The sequence below is a fragment of the Chiloscyllium punctatum genome, chromosome 32 (genome assembly GCF_047496795.1).
Source record: "Chiloscyllium punctatum isolate Juve2018m chromosome 32, sChiPun1.3, whole genome shotgun sequence".
NCBI classification, from domain to species: domain Eukaryota; kingdom Metazoa; phylum Chordata; class Chondrichthyes; order Orectolobiformes; family Hemiscylliidae; genus Chiloscyllium; species Chiloscyllium punctatum.
In genome coordinates, this window is record NC_092770.1 from 36,543,741 (window position 1) to 36,564,713 (window position 20,973).

General features: G+C 37.9%; 2 protein-coding genes across 8 annotated transcripts in view; one reads left to right on the forward strand and one right to left on the reverse strand.

Moving 5' to 3' along the window:
* The window catches only part of LOC140458057 (leucine-rich repeat neuronal protein 3-like), a 49,801-nt gene extending 45,330 nt beyond the window's left edge, over positions 1 to 4,471 (reverse strand). The window contains exon 1 of the mRNA XM_072552090.1: positions 3,860 to 4,471. The gene's annotated coding sequence lies outside the window, so the exon portion shown is untranslated. The remainder of the gene's footprint in view (positions 1 to 3,859) is intronic.
* Positions 1 to 20,973, forward strand: part of immp2l (inner mitochondrial membrane peptidase subunit 2) — a 531,344-nt gene that overhangs the window by 269,615 nt on the left and 240,756 nt on the right. The gene's annotated exons all lie outside the window — the stretch shown is intronic.

Below are 20,973 nucleotides of genomic sequence, written 5' to 3' on the forward strand. Positions count from 1 at the left end.
CCAAACACCCCTCCAACCACCACCACGCTCCCCCAACACTGAATCCATCCAAGTATTTTTGTCCAAGCTTCCCTTTATATTTCCCTGTTGGTGAATGGTTAAAAGCACAGCAGGAAATCAAAAGTATGAAAACAATTTAACTGTTCTCACAAAACGTTATTGTGACCTTATGGGGATGACGGAACATCTATTGATGCAAATTTTAAATTACAAGAGCATGGATGTTTTAAATGCGTCTGTACAGGGCTTTGCTCAGATCGCATTTGGAGTTCTGTGTACAGTTTTGATCTCCTTATTTGAAAAGCTACGATATATTGCATTAGATTCAATGCAGAGGTGATTCATCTGACTCATTCCTGGAATGAAAAACCTGTCTCTATAAGATAAGCCCAATTGCCTTAAAGCCATTGAAGTTTAGAAGAATAAGAGTTCATTGTATTGACAAACATATGCCGGGGTAATGTTTCCTTTTGTGGGCAAGACTAAAACTAGGGGACACAGTTGAAGAAGAAAGAGGTCTTTTTAAGATGGAGATTTTGAGATTTTATTTTTTTCAAAGGATTTTCAGTGGATGAAATTATCTTTCCCAGTAAGTGGAAGCTGGGCCATTGCATTTATTAAAGGCAGAATATTGTTGGAAAAGGTATCAAATGGCCTACTCTTGCCCCTAAATCTGTGTTCATAAGTTCTTCATGGGTCCCTCCAAGTCTTGTTCGTTCTTCCAACTAACATTGTGCACACACTTCCTGCCTCTACCACGATTCTCTTAAGCTATATATAATGATATGGCCTCCTCTTTTTCTTGTCAAATCTCATTGGGAAAGCTCTAGCCTATATTTGGAGTAGTTTATCTCCTAGCACTTATCAGAATGTATGTTGATACTGGTGTCAGTTATGAGGATTTTAAATTTGTATGACGATTTAATCCTTATTACTAAAACTAGTTTGTTGTCATAATTGTGTCATTTAGACACAATTTTGAAAATTCCAATGTTATTGATTTCTTTGTGCATGCATTGTAAAATATACTGGTATCAGTAGATTCAAAATTGGGTGTTTGTCAAAACCTAATGATCTTAGATAGCAAGTATTTTTGTATGGCCATCTTAGCATGCAACCTTTATTAGATTATAAATCTGTTTTCATATTTTACTTAGTGGATCTATTTGTGCCAGCTAGCCTGACTTCAGTACAAATGAAATTCCATATAATGAGATGTAAACAGCAATGGTTTCCAGTTCCCACCCATAATATTCATCTGGTGCTTGCTGTTGAGAACTTGCTGAGTCCAGCAAAGCAGCTTTAGAGCAGTTGCAGAAACCAAGTCTGTCCTTGTCCCTACAGCATGCCACTACTATTGTGTTTCTTTTGTATATTGTTTACTTTGCTACAGACACACTGTAATGTTAGAATATTAGCTTCAAATATGTTTGAAGAACTGATACCTTTATAGTAACTCTCACCACCAATCAAGAACATATAATCAGGAACAAGTCTCTTCTTCATGGCAGTTTTCACCACGGCTTATTAATAAACACATGTGGAGGCAGATTTTACAGCAAATGTGTTCTATTGCTACTAACTTTTCTAGAAGCCAGACTGATTTAAGAGGTGTAGATTAAAATGGGGAGCTAAAGAGTTTCCTTCACAACTTGCAACACAGAATTCTAATTCCTAGTTTGCATTGTGATTATAGCACTTAAATAATTGTACTTAATATGTATCATAAAAGGAGAGCTTGGCTGAAATGAGAAATGTATTCTGGAAAGATTGTTCTTGTATTAATGCTATACCAGTGGAGCATGCTGGAGATGACTAAATCAGATCTCAGTGTAACCATGGTGAAAACAACGTGAACACCATCTTCAGTGATTTAATCTTAACAACTTGGTCTCAAATCATTGTAAACCATACAAGGTCTTTTTGAATTGAATTAAATGGGATTTAGATTGTAAACATCAATGAGCTAAAATTTACATATTTATTGTATTCCTTTTTTAATTGCTTAAAACACTGGTGGATTCATTTTGATGCATTGTATGCTGACAAAGTTACTTTGACCTATAGTTGACTTCACTTCCTTTCTTGTTTGAATGCTGCTAATGTTTTGCACACATTTGCCATGGTTCATTCTTTTTGTTTTTGTTGTATATGCCAGTTTACAAATACAATATTTTTCATATTATTCTACTAACTTAGCTTCAAAATTTACAACCTCTTTATCAGATATACAGACTTGGGTATGGAATTCATGTTGTATTTGCAGTTTTTGCAGGATTTCAAATTTCTTCTACTTGAAAAGCAGTTTCCTATTGAACAATTTATACAGATGCATTTTTTGGCTGTCAGTGTATAGGTTCTTACAGTCATTAGGACATAATGGGGGAAAGACAGTAACTTATTATCATGTGTATACCACCCACTACTGTTCATGTCGGTATACATTAAAGGTTAGTATTTGCTGAAACATTTCAGTTGTCTTGCCTACTTGCATTTAGTAAGTACTTAAAATGTTTACAAAAATTCATTTGAATGGATGTAAGGCCTTGTTGACAACCTAGTAGAAAATGGAAGTAAGTGGTCATGCTTCATTAAAGTTAGAGACAACATCACTTCTCCACTTCACTCACCCACTGCAATTATGTATGAACTGTTGTTCTTTTGGAATTTAATGAATTTCTTTATCAATGAGATTGTCCTGTAACAAGCAGTAATTATATATTTAGATGTAAGATTGATCTAGTATAGTTCTATTAGAAAAACCTGTACGAAAGACAATAGATTTAATAATACAATAGACCTATTCAAACTACTACTGTCAGTTCTTTTATTATTCAGTCATGGAAAAAGGACAATGTTGCCTCATGCTGTAGAAACAGCTTTATTATAATTTACCAAGGTTGTTTGATTAAATTAACTCCTTAGCATCTGAGCAATTAATTTAGGACCTTTTTCAAAGGGTGAAGCCAAATCAGGGTTTTGGATTTTTTAAAAGAAAAATCCTGATCTAATAGAAAACAAAAGTGTTCTTTGATTTTACATAACAATGCAGCACAATATCAATGTTGGACAGTCTGATAACGGAAGGAAATGTTAAATGCTTTGAGAAATATTGTCAGATGAAGATAACATATAAAAGCTCCAATACTACAATCTTGGTCATTATGGATGGAGTTAAATGTAGTAGATATAATGTTGTTTTATCTGTAGTTATTTTGCACCAATATGTCAAATGTATCAGCAATTGGATTTTATAACTGCCCTATTTTTGTTGAGCTGTTTTAAAGATTGTTATTTACTACCAATCTGCAGACCTAGATCAACAGAAGGTCAATACGCTTTCGTAATAAGCTCATTTTGTCTTTGTGCCATGAGTTCATTTTGTTCATGATCCAAGGCAGGTCACAAGCTTTAAACTAAAACCACCTTTTTAAAAAGAGGTTACCCTGTGTTCACTATTAGTTACTCAGGATAGATAACTGAATGCTCATCTTCAACTGCAATAGTCTGCCTGCACATTTCTACTGATATGAAACATAAGATTTAACATCCCAGGCACCTTTTGTATTATACCTCTGCTGACCTTTTTTTATTATACCTACACTGACAATCTCTTCAAAATTTTATTTTAATTTCCGTTGTGCGTTTTCTGATTTGACGCCTTTAAGAATAAATCATAACTTTATAAATCCCAAATATTCATAATGTTCTTGATTAAGAGGAGGGATTGGAATAAGAGAGTTCAGTTTAACTGAAGACTCATTAATCTAAGACACATCTGTTGTGCATGTGTTTTAATAATAATACTGTATCTGGAATTGACATGAAGCATTAAAATTAAAATGTAAAATGAACTTACCGTAACATCCTCAAGCATCTAGTTCAATCCGCTTGGTTTCTCCAGAGCTTCTGAGCAAGGGTCTGTTTCAGATAGGAAGGATGTTCAGAAGCATGTATCCTGCTCTCGGATGAGCAGCAATACTTGAGCAGTGCCTTAACAATAAGCATCTGTTTGTATTGTTTGCAGTAGCTCTGCCGTCGAGCCGAGGCTGACAATCCGGTGTATGAAAATGCCGCTAAGCTCCTTTATATTTCCCCTCGTATCCAGAGTCCTTAGTGGTGCATGATTCACACTATCAGTTGTCACATTATCGGACTGCCTGCTCAGCGGTCATTAATAACTGAACACCCTCCATTCCCCAGAGAACAGCCAATGATTTCCAAGAGCCAAGGTGTATCCTTTACAACTGCTTGAGTCTGGTTGGATGAAATAACTTGTCCATCATCTGGCAGTTCTGCTGAAGAGTGGGTAAAAGGACCGAGTGTTCAGATTTCCCTTTGTATCCTTAGGAGCTACTCTGCTCACAGTCGGGGACGTAACAGCGACACTTCTTGAGACATTGTTGGTGCCTTGCACTTAGCAATGTTCGATGGTGCATTTGATTTTAATGATTGGCGAAACTAACCTGGTTTTATCTCTGAGGGCTGTGAGCATCTCGCTTTATTTGTTTTCACACTGTAGGGATGGTGACTAACTCCTGGCAGGAAAACAAGCCGTGCCAGACACATGTGATAAGGTAGTGACCTCCCTTCCCCCGTTCCTATCAATTCACCAACAACAGCACCGAGCTTGGCGTGGACACGCTCATATCTGTGCTGTTCTGGCGTGGACACGCTCATATCTGTGCTGTTCTCCTGTGTATAAACTTAAAAAAAAGTGTCTCGCAATATTTGTGAAGCATCTACTGCATTGTATTTGCAATCCATTTGGAACATAAGCTTTATCCTGTAACGGTCTTGACAGCTACAGGATCAATGGGTTCAGGAGTATTGTTTTAGGTTTTGCTTCATTTTCTGTTATGTCGTTGTAGAATACTGACTTAAGAGTTGTATAGTTAGAAAGCCTTCGGTTAGGTTTTACTAAGGAACTTGGTAACCTTAACGGAAGTACATGTGAACTCTGCTGAATTCAAATAAGGATAACGCCCGAGAGACACATGACTGCACTGTAAATACCAGCGAGGACAAAGCTCTTTGGTCAGCTGCAGTTTGAGGAAGTCTTGGTGTCTGTTACTGTTTTGTGAGCCACCTGCCCACATTCTGATTCTTTCCCAAGTGATACAATTAAAGGTTTCAGTTGTCTGGAAAGCGGGGAAGCCTGAGCAATTTGTACAGATATTTAAACTCACCGTGAGCATTATTCGATTTTTGAAAAAAAAAGATTGTCCCTTAGTTTAGGATTTTAAAAACGTCAGTTTAATTGAGAATTCCCACTCACCAGCAGGACAATGCACTTGGCTTTCCTTAATTTTTATTTGTGTAAAATGTTTGAAACAATATTTAACCACATATTAGTAAAAATAGGTGGTTATATTCCTGAATCGGTGTGCAGTCCTTCACGTCATATTTGTGCTGGGTGCGTTGGTGAGGCCATGCCTAGTGTATTGAGAGCAATTTTGGACTCTTTCCATAGGGAAAAAATCTACTTCCCAGATTGCGAGTGCAATAAGGTTCATTACATTAGTTCCTCGGGTGGAGGAATTTTGCTATGGGGCAAGATTAGTAGACTTGTCCTATATGCTCTGAAGTTTACAGAATAAAATGTGATCTAATTGAACCATACAAGAGACAGAATTCTTACAAGGACCTTCAGACTGAATGCAGGGAGTATGTAGAGGGGAGGGGAGAAATTCTACAACCAGGGGATAAAGTCTCAGAATAAAAGAATGATCATTGAGGTCTGAAGTGAGAAATTTATTCATTTGGGGGGATGAATTTAGAATTCCCTATTACAGACAGCTGTGAGTGCTCAATCAGTGAGTATATTCAAAATTAAGACTGATAGATTTCTACATATCAAAAACATATAGATGCATGACAATAGTGTAGGAAAATGGCTTAATCCAGAGGTGAAAGGTCAGTATTCAATCCAGTGCCATCCCTGGAAGCATGGTTAATAATGGTTCAGTTCAGATTCAGTTGATGTCACAAGTATCTGTTTGTGAACTGGTTTTCTCCTCCAAATTTGTTCTTAATACAAATTCTCTAGAGTTCAACAGATGTCAATGAAATCCCTTTTCAAAGGATTGTTGTTGTGAATTTTTCAATAGATTGAATTGAATAATTGATCGGCATGGACAATTTGGACCAAAGGGTCTGTTTCCATGCTGCACATCTCTATGATTATAAATTGAAGTTTAGAAAACTAAAGCTGGTGACTCCAGACCCTATTGAAATTACAATTCAGCAAATAATGAGACATTAAAAAGCATACATTACTACCAAATTAATACTAGTACCTTTCCCATGCAGGTCTTTCTTCTATTTTCTTTATTGCATTCAGTTGCTTGGCCAAATGGGTAGATATGCAAATACAGGTTTCATTCAGGAAGGCAACAATTGTCAAGTGAAATCCTGTAATATATTGATAATGTGTGCAAGGTGATTCTAGAGGAAAGTGTGACTATTTTACTTTTAACAAAAAGAAAGTTTATTTGAGAAGGCACAAAACACATTGAAGGACTTCATGAAGGGCATGCAGAAGTGAAGTCAAAGAGTCAGAGACAGAGAAAACTCATCTACCCAATTCTTCAAACATCATCTTTGCTCTGTATATGGCAGAGTCTGCACAATATCTAATGAAGCTGTCAACCATCTCAGATCTCATTGAACTGGATTAGCAGCAAGTTACCCTTAGTTCCCAATGACTGTTTAAGAAAATGATTGGAAAGAAATAGTTATAAATTCTTCAGAAGTTGTGAAGTGTTCTGTCAGACTTGAAACGTTACTCTGTTTCTGTCTCTACTGATGCTACCAGAACAGCATTCTCTGGGTTTGTTTTAGTTATACTTCTTCTCAGTTAAGAACTGGTTTTGAACCAGCCTCAAAGACTAGTGTCATTTTTACCTTCAGAAAACACATTTGGGATTCCTTTCTCTGTAAGATTATTTTAATTCTTTTACGTGTCTGAGCATCATTGGTAAGGCCAGTTTTTGCTGCTGTTCTCTAAATTTCTTGAGATTTGGTGGCAAGCTGGTGAGAATAGTGATGAATGCCTTTTTCACATTTATTTGAGGTTCCTCCCTGCAGCAATTCAAACAGACCATTCAGAAACAAAAATGTATAACTGAGGTGGTGTTACTACCTGTTTGTAGCTGAGCCACTATTTAAACAGTGCTTTTTGATAATCTAGCTCTATTATAGATTCTCTTGAACTGGTTTAGTATTGCGTGGACCAACATTCAAGATTTAAAATGTAAAATAAAAGTGTTGTTAATTATCAAAAGTTTTGAATTATTCATTATCTAAATGTACAATTAACTTTTTTCAATGAAACCTCTTGAGTTAAAAAAGGCTTCATCTGATTCTTGGTCAATGGATCAACCATTTAAATGGCTAATTTTGAAATGACTGCATGTAATTTATTGCTGAACTTAAATGAATGAGCCATTATACTTTAAAAACAATGTAACAATCAATTGTAATTAAAAAGGTATTTAGAAATCATGGGTAAAACTTGTTTTTGCCACTAATAAGGTAATTATCACACGCATGGGAAGATTTTTGATTATTCATCCACTCCTCTAATGAAAATATCATTAGATGCTCAAGGACGTTAGGCGTGTATCTTGCATACCCTCATTATATTTACGTTTTTTCACCAACTATTTAAATTTGTCTTGGTATAAAATTGGCACCAGGTTGGTGGTATAACAATAGATGCCCTGTTTCTTCTATAGTTGATAGTTAATTTCACTTGCTCCAGCAACATTTCAAATGGAAAGGTTTTGAATATGGTTTCATGTTGTACTGGTTCCAGTATAACAGCGTACATCTCCTAGTGTAAATGGAAACTAGTAATTCTTGTTCGTGGTGTATTTTCAACCCTTCACAGAATGGATAAATCAGTGCTGGTAACGTTTCATGTGTGAGTGGCTGGGAGAAGTAAATATATGGTGTAAACACACAATGTATACTTCAAGTTCTTCTAAGTTAGGACAGAATGCATCAAGCATATTGCTCCTTGTGTGGGTGGCCCAGATATTGTTACCATGAGACTAGCAAGGCTATCAACATTTACCATGTTGACAAGGTAAGTCTGTCAACAACTCTGGCTTCTCCATAAGCATAGTGAAATGTGAAAATTGTGAAGTTTCTTTAAGAGATATCTTGCTTGTCCACAGGGGGCAGTGGTGCAATCCTTGCTCAGAGACTGAAATCCCTGTAATGGTAAGAATTTGCTGTACGCAGCCTCTCATTGGGCTGCTTAGGAGTAAGTTGAGTTTTTAACAATGTAAAAAGTGATAAGTATTGCTGAACAACCACATTATCCTGGAGAAAAAAATAATTTTATAAGTTTACAGACTTTATTTCTCAAGAAAAATAATATTACCGAGGTTTTTTTTTGCTTTTCTGTGTTTCTTTAAAATTTATCTCTGTTTCTTAATCTCATCTGTATTTCCCAAGCATTTTTGCCCTTCCTAGAGTTAGTTTAAATTGAGTTTTTATTTCCAGTTTTTTGCTTTCTTAATTTGATTGATGTTGCCCAATGAAGTTACTTCATCCAGATTGGCGAGCCTTTCTGTTGCTTGCACTGTTCACAAATACTACTAATCCTTTGTAGGAAGCATTGCCCAGACAAATATGTCAAATTATTGCAACCTCCATTGATAACTTCCGGTAATGGTAAGCAAGGGAGCAGGAAAACGTCTTTCTTTGCTGGTGAGGGAAAAATCTAGACCATTATTGTTTTATTTACTCAGTGTTGACATTATAGAAGAGTTCACAGAAAAGCTAGTGAGAAGATTTTAAACTACCTAACTTTGTCTTGTATTGTGTTCAAAGAGTAACCATTTACTGAAGTGTTTATAGTCGGTCAATAATGTATGTGATGTGGCCTCATGCTTTTTTCATTTCAAACAGCCTGCATATTGGACACTATTAATCCATCTTCTAAGATGTAAACCATAGTGTGCCAGTGTTAACATAATGGTGGCAGTTCCCTTGGAGGATACACAATTGTGTTATCACAAGCAAGATTGTCAAACAGTTTAAATTTTAAAGAATTAGTTGTCAAAGATCTTCATATCTTTGTCTTTGCATCGAAGATACTCTGCACCATATTATGTTGCAATTTTACACTGCTAAATGGGATAGACTTGAACAGATCTAGCAACTTAAAACTGGGCATCTATTAAGTGATATGGACCATTGGCAGAATTGTATTCAGCTACAATATGTAATCATTTACCACAGCATAATTCCTAATCTACCATTTCCTATCAAGTCAGGAGATCAGCATTGTTTCAATGCAGAGTGCAGGAAGGCATGCCAAGAGTATCACCAGACGTACATAAAAATGAAGTGTCAACCTGATGAAGCTATAACACATGATGAGTCAGACAGCAGGAGCAGATAGGGCTAAGCAATCCAACAAACAAAAGATCAGATGTATACTCTGTAATCCTGACACATTCAGTTGTGAGTGGTGGTGGATGATTAAACACTCGTACCATTATCCTGCATCTTTATTGATAGGGAAGCGTATCACCTCAGTGTAAAAGACAAAATTTAAACTTGACATCTACCTTCAGCCAGAAGTGTCAACTGGATAGTCCATTTTGGCCTCCTCCTAATGTCCCCAGCATCATAGGTACAAATCTTCAACCAATGCAAATCATTGTGTCTAGTAGCAAGAAATGGCTGAAGGCATTGGAGCCTGCAAAGGCTGTGGAGCCTGTCAATCATTTGGCAATATTACTAAGAATCGTGCTCAAGAACTTGTCACATCTCTAGACAAGCTGTTCCAGTAGTGGCACCACTGGTATTTACTCGACAATGTGGAAAATTGCCTAGATGTACCTTCCCACATTTATAAAGGAATATCATACTTGTTGATGTTCACTTTGTATTCTGCTAGGCCCATTTAACTCCTGATCTCATTATAACCTTGATCTGAATATGGACAAAAGAGCTGAATTCCAGAGGTGAGGTGAGAGTAACTGGCCTTAACATAGAAGCAAAGGAAATAGGAAAATAAGGTTTTTTGGCTTTTCAAGCTTTCTCCATCAATCAGTGTGATTATGGGTGATCATCCAACTCAATTCCTGTTTTCTTCCCAAACCCTTTGACCCCTTTAGCCCTACAATCTGTATCTAACTCATTCTTGAAACTATTCAATGTTTTGGCCTCAACCAGTTTCTGTGGTAGAGGATTCCACAGGCTTACTATTCACTGCTAAAGAAACTTCTCTTCATCTTGGTCCTAAACGACTACCCCATATCTTTAGACTGTGACCTCTGTTCTGGATGTTCTGGACATCAAGAAGCATTTGTCAGAGTGTAACTTTGAGGAACTCTAGCAAAAATGGAGTCAATAGGAATGATCTGCTATTTGAAGTTATACTTGGCACCAAGGAAGATGGTTGATGGCGATCAATAATTTCAGTCCCAGGACATCTCTGCAGGACAGTCTCAGTCTAGTGTCCTCAGCCCAATCACCTTCAGCTGCTTCATCAATGACATTCCCGCCATGCAAGGATTGTGAGCCTGTGGAATTCTTTACCACTGTGGGCTGTGGAGACTCAGTCTTTGTGTCTAAGGTAAACGTTGATAGATTTCTAATTAGCAGTAGTTCACAGGTATATAGGGATGAGGTTAGTAAAAGTGTTCGATGACCATGATCATGTTGAATGGTGGGGCAGACTCAAGAGGCAAAATGGCCTACTCCTGTTTTGGTGTTCTGTCACCCAAACAAAGACAAAGCATACTGCTTGTTTGGCACCCCATTAATCACATTAAACGTTCACACACATGCATCTGATTCATTTCAACACACAGTGACAGCAATGTGTACCATCTTCAAGATGCACAATAGTATCTCTCTGAGGCTCCTTTGATGGCAGCTTCCAAATCCATAACCTCTACAGCCTAGAAGGACTAAGACAGCAACTGCAACCATTTGCAAGTTCACATCCAAACCATGTACCATCCTGATTTGGAACTAGATCATTGTTCCTTCATTTTCACTGGACCATGCTTCCTAACAGCACTGTGTGTATCCCTACACCTTACTGACTGCAGCCATTCCAGAAGGAAGGTCACTCCCACCTTCTCCAGGGCAACTCGGTATATAAGTGTTGGACTAGTCATCAATGCTAACATCCCATGAACAATGAAAGAAAATATGCAAGATAAGGCTAGAGTTATCCTAATTCTAAAGCATTGCTGTGCCATTTAATTATTGACAAAATACTTTTATTATTGTGTTTACTTTTTGTTTGTCATTATTGATGATGAGAGTTGCAAGGCATAAAATATATTTCATTTTCAACTATTGGAACAAATTAGACCTATCATGTTCTAATAAATATAGGTAGTGTTTACATAATATTCCAGGATTGCTTTGCTTTCAATACTAAACACAATTGTATTGTCTTTATGGTTAATTTGTGAGAGAAGGATGATGAAGTAGAAAGTGATGGTTGGTAGTAACTCTACATTTTGGAGGTGTTACATTTAGAACACAACCTGTCTCTGAAACAAAATGATTTTTGACAAATAGATGTTTTGTTGTGATAGTAAAGTGCTGAGTTAATTAGGTTTACTTAAAATCTTCAACATACTAAGCATGCAGTGTAATGAGCACTTAGTTCATCCCATTCAGCTTGCTTGTGTGGTGTTTACCATTAACAATTGTTGCATATCTTCCTTGTTTTAACCTCCTAAAGACTTACCAGTACTTTTCCAACAGTAGTAAAATAGTCAAGTGTAGAGTCTGTTTAAAATGTGTTTTTGAAAACTTGATTTTGAACAATTTGCTGAACATAATTTGCGGTTTATTGTTTTATTTTGTCATCAATTCCCTAAGAAAGAGTCTGTGCACCATTTGCTGAATGTCACTTGGCTTTCGCCAATGGATCTCTAACTTTAAAAACAACTTGTTCTGATTCAGAATTGTGAAGTTTATAGATCCACCCAAACCTCCAGAGGTGGGAACAGCAACGTAATTATAATTCACATGGTACCCTAAAAATGGTATTGTATTCAATTATCACTTGCCAGTCAGAACAATTATTGGAACCCATTATGTGTTTCCTTGTGGCACCATTTTCCTTTCTGATTTCCCCAAAATTGGCTCTCTTCAGATGGAGCAAGACCATGATTAATGGTGATATTTTTTAAAATTCACTCATGGGATATGTGTGTTGCTGACTGGCCAGTATTTATTGCCTGTCCTTAATTGCTGTTGAGAAGATGTTGGTGATCTGACTTCTTGAAATGCTGCAGCTTATGTACCATAGGTAGACCACATTGATATTAGGAAGGAATTCCAGAATTTTTGACCCCGCAATACTGAAGAAAGATGCATTTCTAAATCAGGGCAGTGAGTTGCTTGGAGTGGACTTGAAGGTTGGTGGTCTGCCAAAGTATCAGCTGCTGTTGTAGATAGATGTGGTCATAGGTTTGGAAGGTGTTGACTAAGGACCTTTGCTCAATATCTGCAGAATGTAGAGTTGCAGCTGAGCATTGGTGGTGAAGGGATGTGGTGCCAATCAAGTGGGCTGCTTTGTCTTGGAAGGTGTGAAGCTTCTTGAATGTTGTTGGCGCTGCACCCATCCAGGCAAATTGAGAGTATTCCATCACATTGAAAGGACAGACAATTGGGCAGAGGGGTTGGGCTTGCCTTGTCAGTAACAAATGAGGTTCGTGATTAACAAAAAGTCATATAGGATGAGAAGGCATAGAATCTGTGTGGGGAAAGAAGAGGAACTGTAAAGGAGAAAAGACCCTGACGGGAGGTGTGTATAGGCCTCCTAGCAGTAGTCAGCACATGGGGAAGAAAATAAATGAGGAGATAGAAAAGGCATGTCAAAAAAGCACTATTACAATAAACAACGTGCAGGTGGAATGGGAAATTCAGATTGGTAGTGGACCACCAGAAAAGGAGTTCATGGAATGTCTATGGAATGGTCGTTTTGAAGCAGCTTGTGGTAGGGTCCACTGGGAACTAGACAACCTGGATTTGGTGATGTGTAAAGATGCAGACTTGACCATGATATGATTGAATTCACCCTGCAGTCTGAGTGTGAGAAGCTGAAATCAAATGTAAAGCTATTACAATTGAGTAAGGGTAACTACATGAGGGAAGAACTAGCCAGAATTAAGTGGGAAGGAGCCTATTGAGGAAGGTGTGGAGCAGCAATGATAGAAATTTCTGGGGATACTTCGGGAAGCACAACAGAAATTCATCTTAAGCAAAAAAAAAATACTAAGGGGAAGACAAAGCAACCGTAGCTGACGAGGGAAGTCAAAGACAGCATAAAAACATACAAAGTGGTGAAGATTAGTGTTGATTAAACGTGGTGCTGGTAAATGAAGAACAGGTCAGGCAGCATCTGAGAAGCAAGAGAGTCAATATTTCAGGCATAACATTTCTTCATAACTGGGGAGGGGGTGGGGGTCTGAGAGATAAATAGTAGGAGGGGTTGTGGGACCAGGGGAAAGGTTGGTGGGTGTTCTTTGCAGAGGGAGGAGGGAAATTTCTTCAAGTGGGCATCCTTGGAAGAGGCTTCGCAGTAAGCTTTGCAGCAACTAGGAGAAAGTGAGGACAGCAGATGCTGGAGAATCAGAGTTGAAAAAGTGTGGCGCTAGAAAAACACAGCAGGTCAGGCAGCATCTGAGGAGCAAGAGAGTCGATGTTTTGGGGATGAGAGATAAATGGGGGTGGGGCCTTGGGGGAAAGGATTAGTGGGAAGCCAGAGGATTAGGAAGCCTGTAAAAACCAGCAGGCAATAACCAAAAAAAAATGGCGCAAAGGGGGAAGAAGATGAAATATGAGGGAAAGCTAGTTATTAATATAAAAGAGGATTGCAAGAGTTTCTTAGATATCTAAAAGGTAAGAGAGAGGTAAGAGTGGACAGTAAGACCAGTGGAAAATGAGGCTAGAGAAGTAGCATTATGGAAACGAGAAATGGCAGAAGGACTGAACATGTACTTTGTATTAGTTTTCACAGTGGAAGCAACCAGGAGCGTAACAGAACTTCGAGAGTCAGGAGGCAAGGGTGAGAGCAATAGCTGTCACTGAAGCTGGGGAAGCTGAAGGTGGATAAATCACCTTGACCAGATGGACTATACCCCAGAATTCTGAAGCTGATGACTGGGGAGATTATAGAGGCATTGGTGGTGATCTTTCAGGAATCATTGGAGTCAGGGAGGGTCCAAGAGGACTGGAGAATGGCTAACGCAATACTCATGTTTAAGAAGGGAGGGAGCAGAAGATAGAAAATTATAGGCCAGTTAACCTGACCTCAGTTGCTGGTAAAAAATATTTAGATCCATGCTGAAGGATGAGATTGCGAAGTACTTGCATGTGCACAGTAAAATAGGACTGAGTAAAAATAAGTAAAAATTACAGCTTAATAAAGGGGTGGCCTTGTCTGACAACTCTGTTATCACTCTTTTGAGCAAGTAATGAGCAAGTTAGAAAAAAAGAGCCAGTGGATGTGTTCAATTTGTATTTCCAGAAGGCTTTTGACAAGGTGCTGCACAGGAATCTGCGAAATGAAATAGGGACAAGATACTTGCAAGGATAGAGGATTGACTGATTGGCAGAAGGCAGAGCGTAGGGGTAAAGATGTCCATTTCAGGAGGGCAGCCGGTAACCATTAGAGTTCTGTGTTTGGATCACAACTATTCATGTTATACTTTAATGATCTAGTCAAAGGAACTGAGCACATTGTTGCTGAGTTTGCAGATGACACAAAGATAGATGGGGGTGGGCGGGGGTAGGCCATGTGAGGGAAGTGGGGAGGCTGCAGAAGGCCTTAGACAGGCTAGGAGATTGGGTAAAGAAGTGACAGATGGGATACAATGTGGAAAAGTGTCAGATTTTGGCATAGACTATTTTCTAAATGGTAAAGGCTTTGGAAATCTGAAATGTAAAAGACAGGGGTCCTAGTTCAGGATTCTCTTTTAACATGCGGATTTAGTTGGAAGTTGGGAAGGCAAATGTAATGTGAGCCTTCATTTTAGAAGGGCCAGAACACAAGAGCAGGGTCGTACTGCTGAAGCTGTATAAGGCTCCAGACAGAATCTTCTGAGCAGTTTTGGGCCCCATGTCTAAGGAAGAATGTGCTGGTGTTGGAGTGGGTCCAGGGGATGTTCACAAGATGATCCTGGAGATGAAGGGCTTGTCAAATAAGGACTGGTTGAGGACTCTGGGTCTGTTCTTAAAGTAATTTAGAAAGATAAGGCTTGAATGAAGTGGACGTAGAGAAGATATTTCTACTAGTAGAAGAGACTAGGACAGAGGACAGCCTCAGAATGAAGGGATGATCCTTTAGAAGTTAGAGGAAAGCATTTCTTCAGCTAGAAGGTGGTGAATCTGTGGAACTAATTTCTACAGAGAGTTGAGGAGGCCAAGTCATTCAGTATATTTAAGTCAGAGAGAGGTTCTTGATTGGTAAGGGGATCAAGGGTTACAGGGAGAAGGCAGGTCATAGAGTCATAGAGTCATAGAGATGTACAACATAGAAACAGACCCTTTGGTCCAACCTGTCCATGCTGACCAGATATCCCAACCCAATCTAGTGCCACTTGCCAGCACCCGGCCCATATCCCTCCAAACCCTTCCTATTCATATACCCATCCAAATGCCTCTTAAATGTTGCAATTGTACCAGCCTCCACCACATTCTCTGGCAGCTCATTCTATACACGTACCACCCTCTGCTTGAAAAAGTTGCCCCTTAGGCCTCTTTTATATCTTTCCCCTCTCACCCTAAACCTATGCCCTCTAGTTCTGGACTCCGTGACCCCAGGGAAAAGACTTTGCCTATTTATCCTATCTATGCCCCTCATAATTTTATAAACCTCTATAAGGTCACCCCTCAGCCTCCGACGCTCCAGGGAAAACAGCCCCAGCCTGTTCAGCTCCCTGTAGCTCAGATCCTCCAACCCTGGCAATATCCTTGTAAATCTTTTCTGAACCCTTTCAAGTTTCACAGCATCTTTCCGATAGGAAGGAGACCAGAATTGCACACAATATTCCAACAGTGGCCTAACCAATGTCCTGTACAGCCGCAACATGACCTCCCAATTCCTGTACTCAATACTCTGACCAATAAAGGAAAGCATACCAAACGCCTTCTTCACTATCCTATCTACCTGCGACTCCACTTTCAAGGAGCTATGAACCTGCACTCCAAGATCTCTTTGTTCAGCAACACTCCCTAGGTGAATGGGTTAGAGAAATAGGTCAATCATGATTGAATGGTGAAAAACACTTAATGGACCAAGTGGCCTAATTCTGCTTCTATATCTTATGGTCACTCTCGAATTATGCTTTGTAGATGGTGGGCAGGCTTTGGTGAGTTTGGAGCTGAGTTACTTGCTACAGTATTCTGAACCTCTGACCTGCTTTTGTAGCCACTGTATTTATATCGTGAGTTTCTGGTTGGATTGGATTTAGAACATAGAACTGTACAGCACAGTACAGGCCTTTTGGCCCACTACATTGTGCCAACCTTTTACCCTACTCAAAGATCAAACTAATCTACATAATCTTCATTGTACTATCGTCATGTGCCTCTCCAAGAGTCACTCAAATGTTCCTAATGTATCTGACTCAACTCTCTGCACTATCAGTGCATTCCACTCACCCACCACTCTCTGTGTAAAGAACCTTTCTCCAGTCACTTTAAAATTATACCCCCTTGTGATAGCCATTTCTGCTCCGGGAGAAAAACTCTGGCTATTCACTCTCTGCCTCTCAGCATCTTGTACACCTGTATCAAGTCACCTCCCACCCTTCTTTGCTCCAATGCTTTTTGTGTACAAGACATACTGGACAATTTTCCAAGCTGTCAATAGTTGCCAGTGTTGCAACTGTCTTGGAAGAGTTTGGTTGGGGAAATTTTGGAGGACATGTCTTCAGTACTATTGCCAGAATATTGTCAGGGCCTACAGCCTTTGCAGCATCCAGTGCCTCCAATTGTTTCTTGATATCATGTGGAGTCAAACTGAATTGGCCAAAGATTATCATCTGTGATGCTGAGGACCACTGGAAATATACAAAGACTGTTTTTTCTGAAAACTATACTTCTTTAAAAAATTGAAGTCATGTTCTAGTATGTTCATATTGGGTGACAATGTAATAAAGCTGGAAAAATGCTGCACATGACACAGTGCAAATGTATTTAAGTGTTTTGGGATCATCAAAAATGAAATGCAAAATGATGCTACATGTGATCAGTCCTTGCACCTTGATAACATTTAACTGCTTGTATTTTTTTATTAATGGACGAGTAATTTATTCATATTTTAACTTTTATATCTAAAATGTGGCCAAATAAACTTAATATCATTTTACATTATCAGTCTTTTCTCCTTTTATATTAGTCAATCTAAATACATTGCATAAAAACCTCTTCTATCAGACATTTTAACATAAACTATAATTTTATATCCTGTGACTAAGAACTTGATAGCTAATGTTATCTTGTAAACGTGTAGTGTGTTCTACTTAATCAGTTCATATCTTGTCCCAAAGCTATAACACATCTGATAGTGTGCTACAATAAATATAGAATGTGACGTTATTGAAAAATCTGAGTAATGAACAAATATTCTCCATAATGTGCTGTCAGGTGGATGTGAAAAAATCTTAAAATGTTCCCATTTAAGCAAAATATTGCAGATGTTTGAAATCTGAAACAAATGAAAAGAATGCTGGAGAATCTCAGTAGATCCCTCTTTTTCTTTTCTGGCAACTCAGTCAAATTTAACCATGCTGCTACTCTTCTATTTATCACTATGCTGAAAAGCCTTAAATGAGTCTATAAAATGACTTTGGAAGTCCACATACATTATATCAACTCATCTACCCACTCTAATATTTCTTCAAATTAGCTGATGTGATTTACTCTTAAGGAATTAGTCCTGACTGTCCTTAAATAATACACATTTGCCCAAGTGACTCTGAATTTTGTCATTTCTAAATGCTTTCCCAAATTATGGTGCCTTCCTTGTAGTTGCTGGTTTCATCCTTTGTTAAATTGATGTGCAACCTTTACAATTCTGCATTCCTCTGGACCATCGTCGGATCTAAAGTCATTCTAAAATTTCCAGCCTTGTTTCACTCAACGTGTTTAGATTCATATTTGCTTGTCTGAAGTTGGTCCTCCCACAACTAATTGACTCAAATTTTCCAATGCCAGATAGTCATTAGAGCAGCATGGGCAGGAATTTTGCACCTTTTTAATCAGCAACTTCCTGCATCTGTAGAAAAAGAGAGCTTAATTACTGTTGAAGAATTGAATAATAATTGAAAATTTTAAAGAGGAGTGCAGTCAGTTGTATCTGTTTCAATAGTAATCTGAATATTTGGCCATTATTTTTACTCTGATTACTTTTGTGCTTTTCTATAGCTAATGGAAAACTTATGACAGTATGATCACTGTTTCCAAAACACTCTTATACTGACAGTTGATTCACTTGGCTGAGCTGATTCCCTAGATCTAGACCCAGTATTGCCTCCTTCCTCACTGATTTAAAACCTGTTGTAGAAAACTCTCCATAAAGGTACGACATCTATAAGAATGACTGATACCTTTCTTTAACTTTGATATCTATGGTTGAACTGAATTTACCACATATGTACTTTAGTACAATGAAATAAAAAGAAGTGGTGGGAAATGCATTTACTCCAACCATGGGGAACAGATTAATGGATTGATTTGAAACTTGCTTAAAAGTAAAGCAGGAAATTGTTGGTTAATTTATCAGCAAGTTAATGAAAGGTTATTGAGAAAGCCATTAATTTGTTAATTTTATTGTCATTTCATCACCCTATTGACATGTACATCAATATTGTAACTAATAGTCCACTACCGGTTTCAGATAATCCATTTATTTCCTCCCCATACTTAATATATTTTATATTCTTCCTTCCCTTTTTTCTAACAATCCTACTTGTCGAATTTCCAATTTTCAGTTTTGAAGAAGTATTTTAGCTTTGTATGCATGCAAATTATGCCAGTTGTGTATCTCAGTTTTGAGTCTGGGATGACCTTTGTCTGATCTTAGCGACTCAGAAGGTAAACTTGCTGAACATTGGAAAAATATGGGCATTCTATTTCAATAATGTGTCATGTTTTGTTGAGAAACATGGTTATTTTAAAATAAATTAACCGAGATGATTTCATTGCGTGGTAGAGGGCACATTAATTCATTGAAGCAGCTTGGGTTCAGCATCAGACTGCAAGCAAGGTGTAAAATTAAAACAAATGTGGGCTGTATTTTGTTGTCAAATGATTTCTGTGTAAAAACAACTGTTCTCATTATCAGTCTATGTGCTTTATAGCTTTATCAAAATTCAGAAGTGGTCTTATTTGAGTCACAAGTAAATTGTATAAACATTCAACATTGGGAATGATAAATTTGGAATAATATCAAACAATGAAGTTAATACAAATCAACAGAAATATGATATAGATATGCTAGTAAAATGCTATCAAGTGGTTGATGAAAATTCATGTGAATAATTGTGAGGTGATGCATTTTGGCAGAATGGAGAGGAAGAGGCAATATAAATATATAACATAAAAAGCACAGCTCTAAAGTTTATTTAGGGATTAAAGAGACACTGGAGGGGTATGTGAATAGACATTGAAAATGGCAGACATACTGAGAGTGTGGTTGGAAAAGCATGTGATATAGGATTTTGAGCTTCATTTAAAAAAGGTACTATATATCAAAGAATGGAGTTTATGCTCATTCTGATTAGGACACAATTAGAATTTTGCATGCATTTCTGGTTGCCACACTTCAGAAAGGAAGAGCGAATGCTCCAGAAGATTGCTGTGAAACTCATGGTTTCAAAGCTTCTAATCTTTGAGATGTTGCAAGGAGAAACTCAACAGGGGTACTGACAAAGGAAACTGACCCTTTTTGGTGGTTGCTGAGGAAACTAAGGCTGAAACTGAGATTGAAAACCAAAACTTCTGATTTGAACGTTCTAAAAGGAGACAGAGGGAACATAGCTCAGGAGAGGTTGGTAAGTCCAGTGGCACAGTACAGGCAAGCTGAAGAAGACAGCAGTGAAATCCAGACGCTGAAAATAATAACTACTGTTCCTTCAACTATTTCTTTTATTTGAAGTTAACATTGATCGATACCACAGCATTCAGAAACTGTATCACTTTTTGTAAAGATCATACCCAAGGAACTTAAGTGTAAAACGATTAGTTGAGGATCAAGGTAAATCTGAAAAGAAGAGGCTCTGAAATTCTACAAGAGGAGCCCAGAGTTTTGAAAGACTTTGTGACGGAAATTGATGCCATATTTGCTGGATTGATTGCCGAAACAATTTAAATTCTGTTCTAGCTATATCTGTCATTTAATGTCTAATTTATAATTTATAATTGACTGCAGTTTGCTTGTTAATTCTTGTTTAACTTGTTGATTTCATTTATTTGAGTTTGGCGGTTAGCTATGATGGTATAAATGTTTGCTTTTGTTTGAATTTTAAATCATAAAGACTCTTGCTTAAACTTTGAAATCTTGTGCCTTGATTTCACATTTTTCTTTCTTTAAAAATCCCAATTTGACTGAGCTGGTAACAGAGTGCAGAATTGCTGGAGTGGTTCCAGATTAGATTGGAGAAATGGGGCTGTTCTCCTGGGAGCAAAGAGGATTGTAGATAGATTGTGAGAAATGTACATAATTACGATAGGCCTGGATAACATGGACCAGAATAAGATTTTCCCATTAGCTGATATTACAAGGACTGTGGTTGCGTTTAAAGCATTTTGGCAAGAAGTGCTGAGGGAACAACATTTTTATGCAGCAAATGGTAATGGCCTGCACCTGGTTTTATGTGCAGGACTATCTTTGCAGAACAAAGAATTTTGCACTTGGGTGTGTAATCCCACAATCAACTCATGACTCTTCCATCCTCCAATGTGTTTCTGTTG